This window comes from Nomascus leucogenys, chromosome 9 (assembly GCF_006542625.1).
Source record: "Nomascus leucogenys isolate Asia chromosome 9, Asia_NLE_v1, whole genome shotgun sequence".
Classification (NCBI taxonomy): domain Eukaryota; kingdom Metazoa; phylum Chordata; class Mammalia; order Primates; family Hylobatidae; genus Nomascus; species Nomascus leucogenys.
Window position 1 is genome coordinate 70539517 of NC_044389.1, and position 12108 is coordinate 70551624.

Below are 12108 nucleotides of genomic sequence, written 5' to 3' on the forward strand. Positions count from 1 at the left end.
ATCATCCCACTATATATACAGTATGAACTAGTGCTCAAATTGCAGTCTGAATGTATTTTGTCTAATATAGACACACACTCACACACACATATATACACGTGTATATTTATTTTGTGTATATGTTTGTGTGTATATATATGTTTATATATATAAATTACCATACCTCTGATGACATTCTGTAGAACTTAAATTTGGCATGACATCAACTAGCACATCCCATTTAATTTTTATACCTATCAAGGTGGAAATGATTTCATAGATGAGAAGACTGAGGGTTGGGGCTCAGCTCAACTAATTTGTCTTAGGGAACTGTGTCAGGATTTTACCCAGGTATGTCTGGCTCCAAGTATGCCTTTCCACAGTACGTCTCTACCTGATGTCTATTTACTTCCATGACAGCTCGCAAAGCAGTCTGGTGGAAGTGCTGGGAGCTGATGTGAGAGCGCTACCGTGTAGAGCTGTTGGTGAGTCCTGATGTTTCGCCTGCCGAGAGAGCCTACTCAGTGCATTGCATTCATCCTTGTCCATCTTCTTTATACTCTGAATCTACTCAAGGCACCCACTTGACTAAAGTTTGTCAATGCGCTCTCTTCATTATAGCTTAAATTTAAAATCAAACATGTTGGACATAAAAAGATGGGTACATGTGTGTTCACTGCAGCTTTTTTATGAGAGAAAAAATGGAAAGAAACCAAATGTCCATCAACAGGAGTATGAATAACCATGTTGTGGTATCTTTATGTAATGGAATACTATTTGTCAATAAAAACAATGAGCTACTGATACATGCTTGCAAATGAATAGATACAAAAAGTATTATGCTCAGAAAAAGAAGTTAGCCTCAAAATGAAAATTACTATATAATTCTATTTCTATAAAGTTCAAGAAAAGACAAACTAATCTATGGGATAAAAATCAGAATAGTGGTTGTCTCTCGCGAACAGAAACCAGAAAAAGATGTGAGGCAACTTTCCAGTGTAATGGAAATGCTTTATGTGTTTATCGGGATATAAACATTTATTAAAACTAGTTGAACTATCTAATTAACATCCATGCATTTTATTATATGTATTTATACCTTGGTTTAAAAACTAAGTTTGTTAAAGGCTTAAGGGTTAATCTATATTCTAGTGCCTCTTTAAGCCCTATCAGCTTTGAAACTCTGCCTAGTGCATCTGTCAGCATGGAATATGTTTGGATTACTGCATCAGCCCTTACATGGACACAAACACAGATCCACGGGCCAAAACATGACATAATTTTGAGGGAAAACAAAAAGAAAACATACTCTTTAGAGTTAGATAATCTACAGAGTTAAATTTAAAGTAGCCCATAGTTTTCCCCTCAGCATTGTCTGTTGGTTGGAAGCTGCTGGGCCACCGCCCTCCATGTATATAGGAGTACCTAGAAGTTTCACGTGGGACCACAAAGCTTTCCCTTGCTGTGAATGTGGAAAAATGTAATTCCATTTGTAGTGCCTAGAACTTTGGTATGATTCTAAAAATAATGTGAATGTGAACACTGTTGTAAGGTAATAGAAGAAACCTTGTAGTAAAGGGCAGGAAAATTGATTTCCAGTACTCTGGAAATGAAATAAATTCAAGTAGGAGTTGGCAAAAGCAGTCTTCATATGTCTAAAACAATAAAAAGAAATATCTCACTTCAACTACATTCACACTGAACACCCACAATGGAATCTTTTTAAAGTTTCCTAGAATGTGTTTCTTTGATTTAGTTTTGAAAAGCTTGCTGTCTGTTGATAAAGAAAAAATGTCAAGTGAAGAAATATTATAAAAGGCATTGCAGTTGGTTTGTTTAGCCACCTCAGAATATGGATATTAAAGTGTTACTGGTGAGCCTCCTCACAAAAAATTATGAACAAAGCTCTTGCTTTAATTATCTTTGTATCTTCAGCATTCATTTTTCACTGTGCCTGGTCCATAGTAAGTGGTGAAATGATGGATGGATGGATGGATGGATGGATGGATGGATGGATGGATGGATAAGAGAAAGAAACTTTGAAGCATCTGTTGCCTGTAATATCAAAGACCAACAAAGAGAAGAACTGGCTTCTATTACTACTGGCTTGTGGAAATATAAATTTGGAGCTTATGAAAAAGTTGAAATTAAGAGGCTACAAATCTCCTACTTCACAGCCATTAGGTACAGAAGTAAGTCTCTAGCTTGCTGGTGTTATGTGAATTGAAGAGAAAAATAGTCCTTTGGTGAAAGGATAAAAGTTTTGAATAATGTCCAATGTGGGTAGCAGCTATTTCTGAGTGAAAAAGATGACCATGTAATTCTCCAAGAAAGCTAATCCCTCTCGTTTCTTTTCTCATTTCAACCTTCCTTATTCAGTTTTAACTGCAGAAGCTGTGGTCTATCGATTTTAAAAATGTTCAAAAATAATCAATAAAATCACCACACCATTTAAAATTTATTTTCCAATATTTGACTTCATTCCCAGGTTTCCTGTGAATTGATTACTACAATGGTCAAATAAGTAAACCTTCTTGTTACTGCTCTAAGGTTAAAATGCTGTTGTCTAAGACTGATTTGTCAACTTGGTAATTTCATATAAGTTGAAGAATTTAGATATTTTTACTGCAAACCTCTACTCATTCCTTCTTAACATTAATAAGAAGTCACATTTGTTAACTTCTATTCAGAAGAAGCACTGAAAAGCATAAATACCATTTAGCATAACTCCTCAAACATTTTAAGTTTAAGAGTAACAATTTCCATCCCATAACTTTTTCCACTCAGAGTTTTTATATCAGTCACAATAATTAGACCTATCTTCAAAATTAATGGAAAAGACAATGTAAAGAGTATAGTGTTAATCAGAAAATGTAATTCATTGTTCTGCCATAATCGAAGAAGGCCACAACACACTGTGCTCCAGGAAATGGCATCTCTCATTTTTCCCAAGCATGTTGTGAATAACTGCATTGCTCTGAAACTTACACACATGATTTACATCAATTTCAATTTTGTTCGTTATTCTGCTTAAAGTGAGTAATAGTCTTGTGAGTGAGTAATGAGCTATCTTATTAACTTGGGGTTGACTCCTTCACTGTCTGGGTATATCTATAGAACACAGTTTGAACAATGCAATGGAAAGTCTTTACATTATGATCAAGGTATTTATTAAAACCTACTATTTATGATATTGTTTTTATAAAGAGTAAATGACAGTAACTGACATATAATGATTACCTCACAAGTGTTTAAAATGTCTTTTGCATTTATTATAAAGTGAATGACAATTGACAAATCAGCCAACATTAAATCTAGCTATAAATTACATAGTAATATCAAGTGTAACTTAAATGGAAAGCAGAGTAATGAAGAGGCAGCAATGGAATATTATAGCTTAGCAAGAATGTGTTTCAGAAAATTGCAATCATTCTTTCTTTAAATTTTGAAACAAATGGCTATATTGTGCTAACCAAATGCCCTCTTTCCTCAAATATAAATTTTATTTTAGGAAATGAATGAAGCAATTTTTTCCTCCCACTAGTGCCATGGAAGAGCTTTGTCAAGTTCTGCAAGTTCTGAATTTTCTTGTGCCTTTCTTATGATTAGGCAGAGTAAGGTGTTTAGTTTCTTTCTTATGATTAGGCACAGTAAGGCATTTACTTTCCCCATTAGGTCCATCTTTTTCTGCCACTTTCTTTGCTCACATCTGTTACCCTAGCTATCACTGATACTGTGCTTATAACTTCTCCATGGTCCCCTGAACTGGATAGTGGCCCCCATGCAAGCCAATGCCTCATTTGATCCATTCTGCTGCCTTCATTGAAGTCTTTTAGATTTGGTTGTTGTCGAATAACCTATTCTTTTGTGACTTTCCTCTCTAGCCTTGAACAGTATCTACTACCAATTTTAAAACACCCAAATTCATGGAAAACTTCTGTTTTTCATGGTGTCCAACACTCATTCCACCACAAAGACCAATTCTGGCTTGTCTTGGGTGGCAGCTTCTCACTGTTTGATACAGTAGCACCAACAGATGCAAAGACTCTTCCAATTTACCTTAATAAAGTATGAATCTGAATAAGGAGCAGAGCTTTTGAGCTGTTACAGGAAAACATAATTACAAGGAGGACTTGGCTCTGGTTTTGAATCAGCCTGAAATTGTAGGCAAATCCTTTGACCCCCACCCTTGATGTAAAACCACATGACCGAGAGAGGACATCATCTCCTGATGCCAGCTCATCACATTTAAAGAAAAATGAGTTCCATGTGTTTTTCACAAAACTTGAAATTGTAATGAACTCTCCAGTCCATCATCCTATAATTGTACTTAAGATTTTCCTTATACCATGGAAGACTAAATCTGGCCTATTTTGACTATTACATTTGAGCCAATATTTCTATCAAGGAATGACTACTTCTAGATTTTTAGGTATTTCTATATAAAATTGAAACATATTTTTTAAAATATAGAGGTCATTTTTCTTCCAGAAGGAAGACTGCCAGGTATCAGGTGAAAATAGGCATTTTAACATTTTTGATGGTGGTGGTGATGACAGTGAGAAAAGTTCATGTTTTCCAGGATTGTTACATTTCTTGCTTAAACTAATTTATTTTATTTCTGATGTTGGCCTATCCTTTAACTCATCATTACTTTATTCTATTTTATTTTATTATAAATTGTTTAAAAAGTTTCAGTTTTTAAAACCAAAGACAGACGTTTGTCACATCCTTTGCCTCTGAACATGGCCATGCCTGGAGAGTACAAAGGCATAGATAACCATCTTGACTTTCAAAATCCCTCGAACAGATGAATTTTGTGGGTATTTAAAATTTTGAATCTAAATGACTGATATTTTAATATTTAGAATGGTGGATAGGAATTAGGAGGGGGACAGAAATTATATCCCTAGTCAAGTTATGGTATAGTAGGAAGACCTCATCCTCTGCAAAAAGGGACACGCACACGAAAGCAGTCATTTCATCAGTCTCTTACTTAGTAAGTTCTTTTTATATGTGCAATACCATGACAGCAATGCAGAGAGGTATTTGGGAATAGAAAAAAAGCAATTAAGTAACTAGAGAATGTCAACATAAAAAAAGAAAAAAAAACCCTAAAAGTAGACATTTTTAGGACAGAGAAAGCCTAGTCAAGAAAAAAAAATCAGCTACAAGAAAATGAGACATACTTAAGGAGATTATTCTTTCAAGGGGGAGAAACTTGCTTGGAATGCACTAGGCCAGAGGTATCCTTAAGAATCCACACTGAACACATTCAAGCAGAAAATATCACTATAATTCTCAATAAATGTCCACTAAGTGACCAGCTGGTCTCAGAGGTCCAGTGAATGTTGTAACCTTTATGGTTGATGCAACAGAATGAGCCATATCGTAGAAAATTACAAGACCACAACCGAAGACTGGCAGTGATTTGTTTTTTGTGGAATCACAAACTATTATTATTGTCATCATTGCAGAAGGTCCGAGGCAGTGGAAAACCTAGGGAACACCAAAAATATAACCTACCTAGTAACTAAAAGACTATATTTGTCAATTGTGGAATCTCTGAAACGATGATTTCTGAGAACAGATTTCTCAGTTCTTTACCAAAGAATGTGCTGATTTGATTTAAAAAATTGGCATTTTAACGCTATAAAATGAACACTCATGAAACATTCAGGTTATTCTAAAAGTTACTGGATAATCAATTAATACCATGAAACCTCTCTAGTAAGTAAAAATTTGTTTCTGGGTGAAAATACAGAGAGTCAAAGAATATTGTTACATAAAGAGCAAGTTCAAAATTATCCCCTAGTCTGTCCATTTGTAGAAAAAGGTTTTTGTTTGTTTGTTTGTTCCTTAACTGTGGCTGGTATAGAATGGGGAAGAAATCCACCATGTTTACTGGAAGGCTGGTATGTCTAAGCATGCCAATACACTTACTTTTGTCACTTGCTCTATGTTCGTGAATAAATAGCAATGTCCATTTTCTCAGTAAGAAGATTACTCCAAAAGATTCTTGGCCAACTTGTGTCTAGAAATTTTCAAGAATACATATATTTAATTTTTTTGTTCAATGCTCAAGATTAATCATATTTAAAAATAACTAAAATATTCCACTAGAAAGAGAATAATTCTCTATTAGGAGGGAGGGGATTCAAACAGAAGCTTAAGAAATCAAATGAGTTTACCGCAATTTAGATTCATTTGAAGGCAAATGTAGATGATTTTGAACACCCTCCTCCATTATTTTTTTGACCTTTTTTTAACTTTTCACTTATTACTCTGTCACACTCTAAGCATTATATAATTGCTTATTTATTGTATATATCATCTGTCTCCCTACTAAAATATATGGAGGGATTTTGTGACTATTATATTCCCAGAGCCCAGAACAAAGTATGTAATGACACCTGGTAGACTCAATAAATATGTATTGAGTGAATAAATGAATAAGAATTAAGCCTGGAAATCATCTAACTGTGAAGCACTGCTTCTTTAACTTCATAGTTAGTGAGGCCGGGTGCAGTGGCTCATGCCTGTAATCCCAGCACTTTGGAAGGCCGAGGTGGGTGAACCACTTGAGGTCAGGAGTTCAAGACCAGCCTCGCCAACATGGTGAAACCCCGTCTCTACTAAAAAAATACAAAAAATTAGCCAGACATGGTAGCATGCACCTGTAGTCCCAGCTACTCAGGAGGCTAAGGTGGGAGACTTGCTTGAACCCGGGAGGCGGAGGTTGCAGTGAGCCGATGTCATGCCATTGCATTTCAGCCTGGGGTGACAGAGTGAGACTTCATCTCAAACAACAACAACAACGACAATAGTGTGAAGGAGTTTGATGAAAACATTAAAAACTTTGAGAATGCACATGCTCGGATTATTATGACAAGATGTTTCCAGGAACAAAAATTTTGGAAGAAAATCACTTTATTCTAATTAACTCACAAAGAATAAAATCATAATAGCTGGTAGAAGGAGGCCACACAAACCTTTGCCCAGCCCCAAAGTATACCCCATCTTAATGAAATTCTGCAAAGTAAGAACACTCTCTTCTATTTCAATTCTGAAGCAAGGAAGCTATGAATGACACAGAAGGGGTTTAACTGATGGTTTTACACTTTATATCTTCACTACCAATTATATTTTATACTAAACTAACTTGGTCATAACAGCCAATTTTCCACTTCTTTGGCCAATTCATCTGCAAGTCTGCACTGTTTCAGCACCTCATTGAAACTCTTACAGAGATTTATGTCACTCAGGTTCTGGGCATATTCCAAAAATGGTTTATCTCATATAAGTAAGCCTGCCCCTGTGCCGGCTTGGTTCCCTGAGGCTCCTGTTAAGTGATGTCGGGCCTTGCAGGCTCAGCATTACTTCCTCCATGGAAGCCTCCAGTGACGGCATGACCTAATGTGTGCCCCACAGCAGAGCCCACAGCCATGCCAACTGCCATGGTTGCCATCTGGGCATCAGACCTGGCTGCCGGGGCACAGCAGCAGGAGAGCCAACTGCAGAGAGGGTGCTGCTGCTGGCGGTGGAGCTGCTGCTGCGGGCCGGTGTGCAGTTCTCATCTGAGGTGCCCGGCTGGCCAGAGGGGCCATGTGGGAGGTGCGGCTTCGGCTTCCACCTAGCATCCTAGGTGCGGGGTGGCTCAGCGTCTGGATGTGCGAAAATCTGTGAAGAACCCAGGGGTTTCTGAGAAGAAGGAGAGCTGAAGACGAAAAGCCGAAAAAAAATTTTAATGCCACATTTATCACTGGTAAAATCACAGACGTATTTGATTAGCCTTTTGTTTTGGCAATTTTAGGTACACCATTTACTAAAGAGTGTGAAAAACAAGAGATACTACCGCTTATGCTTGTATAGTGGTTGAAAGAGATAAAGCAATAGATCAGAATCTAGAGTTTGGCCTAAACTAATTGTTCAATATGAAGGAAGTCAACAAGTATCCCATAATATGTGAGACAATTTGCAAGGCAAATCCCTCCTCCCTGAAGGCTAATTTTAGGTAGAAACCTTGTAGCTTGTTTAGATGAATATTGTGTATGATTAAAATAACATTTCTCTTTTCAGTTGATTTAGAGTCATTCATCCTGTTTTGTTAAGCGGTTCAGTTTGAGTCAAATGAGAGTGAGCCCCTTGCTCTGGACTGAATGCCGTGTCCCCACCAAAATCCATATGTTGAAATCCTAATCTCCAATGTAATGGTATTTGGAGGTGGAGTCTTTGGGAGTTGATTAGAATTAGGCTAGGTCACGGGATGGGGCCTCATGATGGGATTAATGCCCTCATAAAAGTAGGAAGAGAGAAGAGATCCATTTCTCACCATGTGAGGATACAGGAAGAAGGCAGCCACTTGCAAACCAGGAGGAGGGCCCTCACCAGACACAGATCTGCCATCTCCTTACTCTTAGATTTCCCAGCTTCCAGAACTCTGAGAAATAAATGTGTGTTGTTTAAACCACCCAGTCTATGGAATTCTGCTATCACAGCCTAAACTGACTAAGATACCTTGAGTATAAATCTGGCAGGAAAAAGAGGTTTAAAAAATTTTACACATTTTAAAATAGGCCTTTAATTTCATTGGCCACAAACCTATTCAGAAAACACATTCTATAATGGCTATCAATGTTGTTCCTACAGATGAGCCACGAGCTTCTTATTCAATCTCTCAGAGCAAAAAGCAATACTGATAGACCTACATTCTCAAAGAAAATAATATTGTCCCATTGGGGAATGGTTCTTAGGAGTACAAAAAAATCTTAGATATTACAATTGTTTATAGCCCTTCAAAGCTCAACTCTATCCAATAAAATCTTATTCCTTTTTTTTGAGACTATAAGCCAATTTCATTGTTTATCATCATGTCATACAAAAATCTAGAAACAATAATGAATTTGTACAGAAAAACCAAATGAATAGCAAATCAGAGTGCAACAAAAATAACTTAAATTTGCTATTTTTTTCTCATGATATTAGGAAGATAACCATTTCAAAGCACATGTGTTTTGGTTTACTGGCCAAAGCCTGCCATAAAGTTAAGGCTTTCAGTGCCTCTGTCTGCTCTACTAGCTCTTGGCAAGACCTTTGAGGTCTCCAAGTAATGTACCCTGTTGCTCTGGGCTCTGCTGAGCTCTACCAACTCATCTGCAAAGGAGTTGTCCACTCGTTGGTATTTAATTTCTCTCCATAAGGAGACTTTAAATTAAATTAAATTTTGTTCTTTAGCAGAACAATAATGAAAACAATGGTTCAGAAACACTGGATTAGATGGTCCTCTATTCATTATTTATTAGGCATTATTTCAAGAATATTTATTGAATACATGCCCTACTTCAGGCACTGTGTGGAGATACTTCAGGCACTGTGGCTGGAGATATAATGACAGATAAAAGATTGTTCCTATTCTCAGCAACTCATAATCTAGAGGGTATGAGAGAGAGGCAACCAGCCACAGTAAAGAAAGTTCGGCACCACCACAGGGGTGCTATGGAAACGTATGGAGAGGTAGATCCAGCCATGGTTGAGATGGGAATAGGGGCAGGCTTCCTGCAGGACATGACTTCAGAACTGAGTCCTGAAGGACAGACCAGAGTTAGACAGACAAAGGTAGAATGTGCAGAGACCCTGAGAAAAAGATGTGAGGTGCGAAGAAGAGAGTGAAATATTTTTAAATGACTGAGCTTACTGTGAGGGACAGATGTAAAAGGGGTGGGCCTGGAATCATATGTAAGAGTCAGATCATGAAGGGCTTTCTAGGAAACTCTGAGAAACTGATATTGTATCCTGAGTGTATCCCAGTCATGGAAGACTTTAAGCAGAAGTTTAAAATATATTAGTGGTATTTTAGAAAGTTTGCTCTGGCCACAGTGCGAAAAATGGATTGAAGGGAAGACAATAAAGAGGCTCTTGTATTAACTCAGATGAGGCAATGGTGGCCTCAAATAAGATAATAGCAGTTGTGTTACAGATAGTAGTAAGATTGAGGGGTGTAGAGTTGACAGAAATGGACAGGCCTACATTGAGCAGGTAGGGTTAAGGAACAGGTAGGTGATTAGGATGACAACCATACTTCTAGCTTGACCAAATGGACAAAGAATACAGGAAAAAAGATAGTTGGGAATTTGAGATAATTTTGGAGCTTCCAAGTGGATATTTCCATTATAAGTTTGATATATGACCCTGAAGCAAAAGAGGAAAATCCGTATTAAAGTAACAGATGTGTAACTGAAGCCACAAGAACGAGAGGAGTCATCCAAAGAGACTGCAGAATGAGAAGAGGAAATGGACAAGGACAGAGCCCTGAGAATGTGAACATCAGAACACAAAGAAAGAACAGCACGTAGGAGCACCTGAGAAGTAGCATGAAGGGAGGGAGAAGGAAAATCAGACCGTGCAGTACCATGGGTATGGTGGAAAGGTAGAGCTTTTGAAAGAGGATGAAACAGCTGGTGGTGTGAACTGCCATAGAAATCATGTAGGAAAGTGACTGAAAAGTGTCCATTCCAGCTAACAAGCAAGAACTCATAGATTAACAAGAAAGAAGTCATTGGTACCTGTTTCCAGAGTTGTGGAGGCAAAGGTGATATTGCAGTAGGTTGAGGAGTGAGTAGATGGTGAAGAAATTAAGTCATCAAATGTTGGCAAGTTTCTAGAAGCTTGGCTGTGAAAAGAAAGCAAGAGATCTATGAGAAACTAGGTGTAAATGTGTATGAGCAAGAGAACGTTTTTGTTTCTTTGTTTTATGGAAGAGACTTGAAAATTAAATGACAATGAAAAAGAGCCAATAGGGAGAAATCGATAATACAGTTGGGAGAGAAAGTTGTGTGGGAAGGCTACAGATAGATCCAGTAAGATTTAACCTTCATTCGCTTATTCAAGATTCCTAAATCTTGAATAATGAAGATTGGGAAGGAGAGAAATGAATTCAGGTGCTTTCCTTTGGCTACAGGAATCACATCACAGAGAAGAGTGTACAAGTACTCTGCCCTCAGATCTATCACCTGCAAACAGTGTTGTTGTGTTAAACTTCGACCTCTCTTTTAGAAAGGGCAAGGACTCAATTGAGACATCTTACTAATTCACCTGATGTCAAATTCTATGAGAACTTCTAGTCTCATGTAAATAACCATAGATGTGGTTTCCCTGACTCCATATAAAGCAATTTAAGCAGATGCAATCCTTGCCCTTCAGTAAATCACAATAAAAAACAGATGACATGGACACACACATCCACCACCACCACCACCGCATAAGGACACAATATTATAGTAAGAGAACATGATGGTCTTAAATAAGCATCTATAGTAGGTACAAGTTTGGTATTTGTTATTTCTGGCTTACAGAATACATGAAGGTTTTGCTGGGAAACTGGGTGGGGTTAGGAAGAGCACTACTTGACCTTCACAGAAACAGGGGAGGCCTGGGACAAAAGAGAAGAGGTAGAGCTGTGATTCCTTTAAGTTCCCAGGATGAAACCTCTCTTTTATCACTCACCACTCAGACTTACAAGCCCTCAATAAATAACAGTAGTTGACTGATTGTATAAAGTCATAGACCTAGATACTTAGTGATGGAAAAACTAGGCAAAGTTTGAGCAGATAAAGCTGGATGGAAGGCAGAATGCATACTGGAAATTAGGAGGGTTAAAGGGGCATGAAATATTCTTAGACTGCCTATCAAAGGGTCTAGTGATGGAGGATTAAAGAGTAATTATGTAATGTCCAGACAGCTCAGCAGAATACTCTAAAGGTGAGGGTTGGTGCCCAAACTAGACACTACCTTTTGGTTTCAGAGAGCAAGCTGGATGTAGAGGATATGAAAGAAATAGCAGAGAGTTTAGAGATAAATATAATGTTGGCATAGCCAATATTTTAACATTGTTCTGATAGAAAAATTTCATCACATAAAATTTTGACACAAAAATTATGTCATTCTAAGCTAGAATCCAAAAAATTCTAGCTTCTTAAGCTTTCAAATGAGAGCTTCAAAGAGACTTTACATGAAAATATGTTTGAAAAGTATTTATCTGCTTTTTCAGTCTTGGCTATTCATGAGTCTTATATAAGGCATCTTGAAATGTATTCTAGCAAGCAAGGAAGACTAAATGAGTTTGGAAAGGGA

The 12108-nt window shown here is 37.3% G+C and overlaps 1 pseudogene; it reads right to left on the bottom strand.

Annotated features, from left to right (window-relative positions):
- Positions 1–7145: 7145 nt before the first annotated feature.
- On the bottom strand, positions 7146–7619 carry LOC100594028 (annotated as a pseudogene).
- Between the last annotated feature and the right edge of the window lie 4489 nt (positions 7620–12108).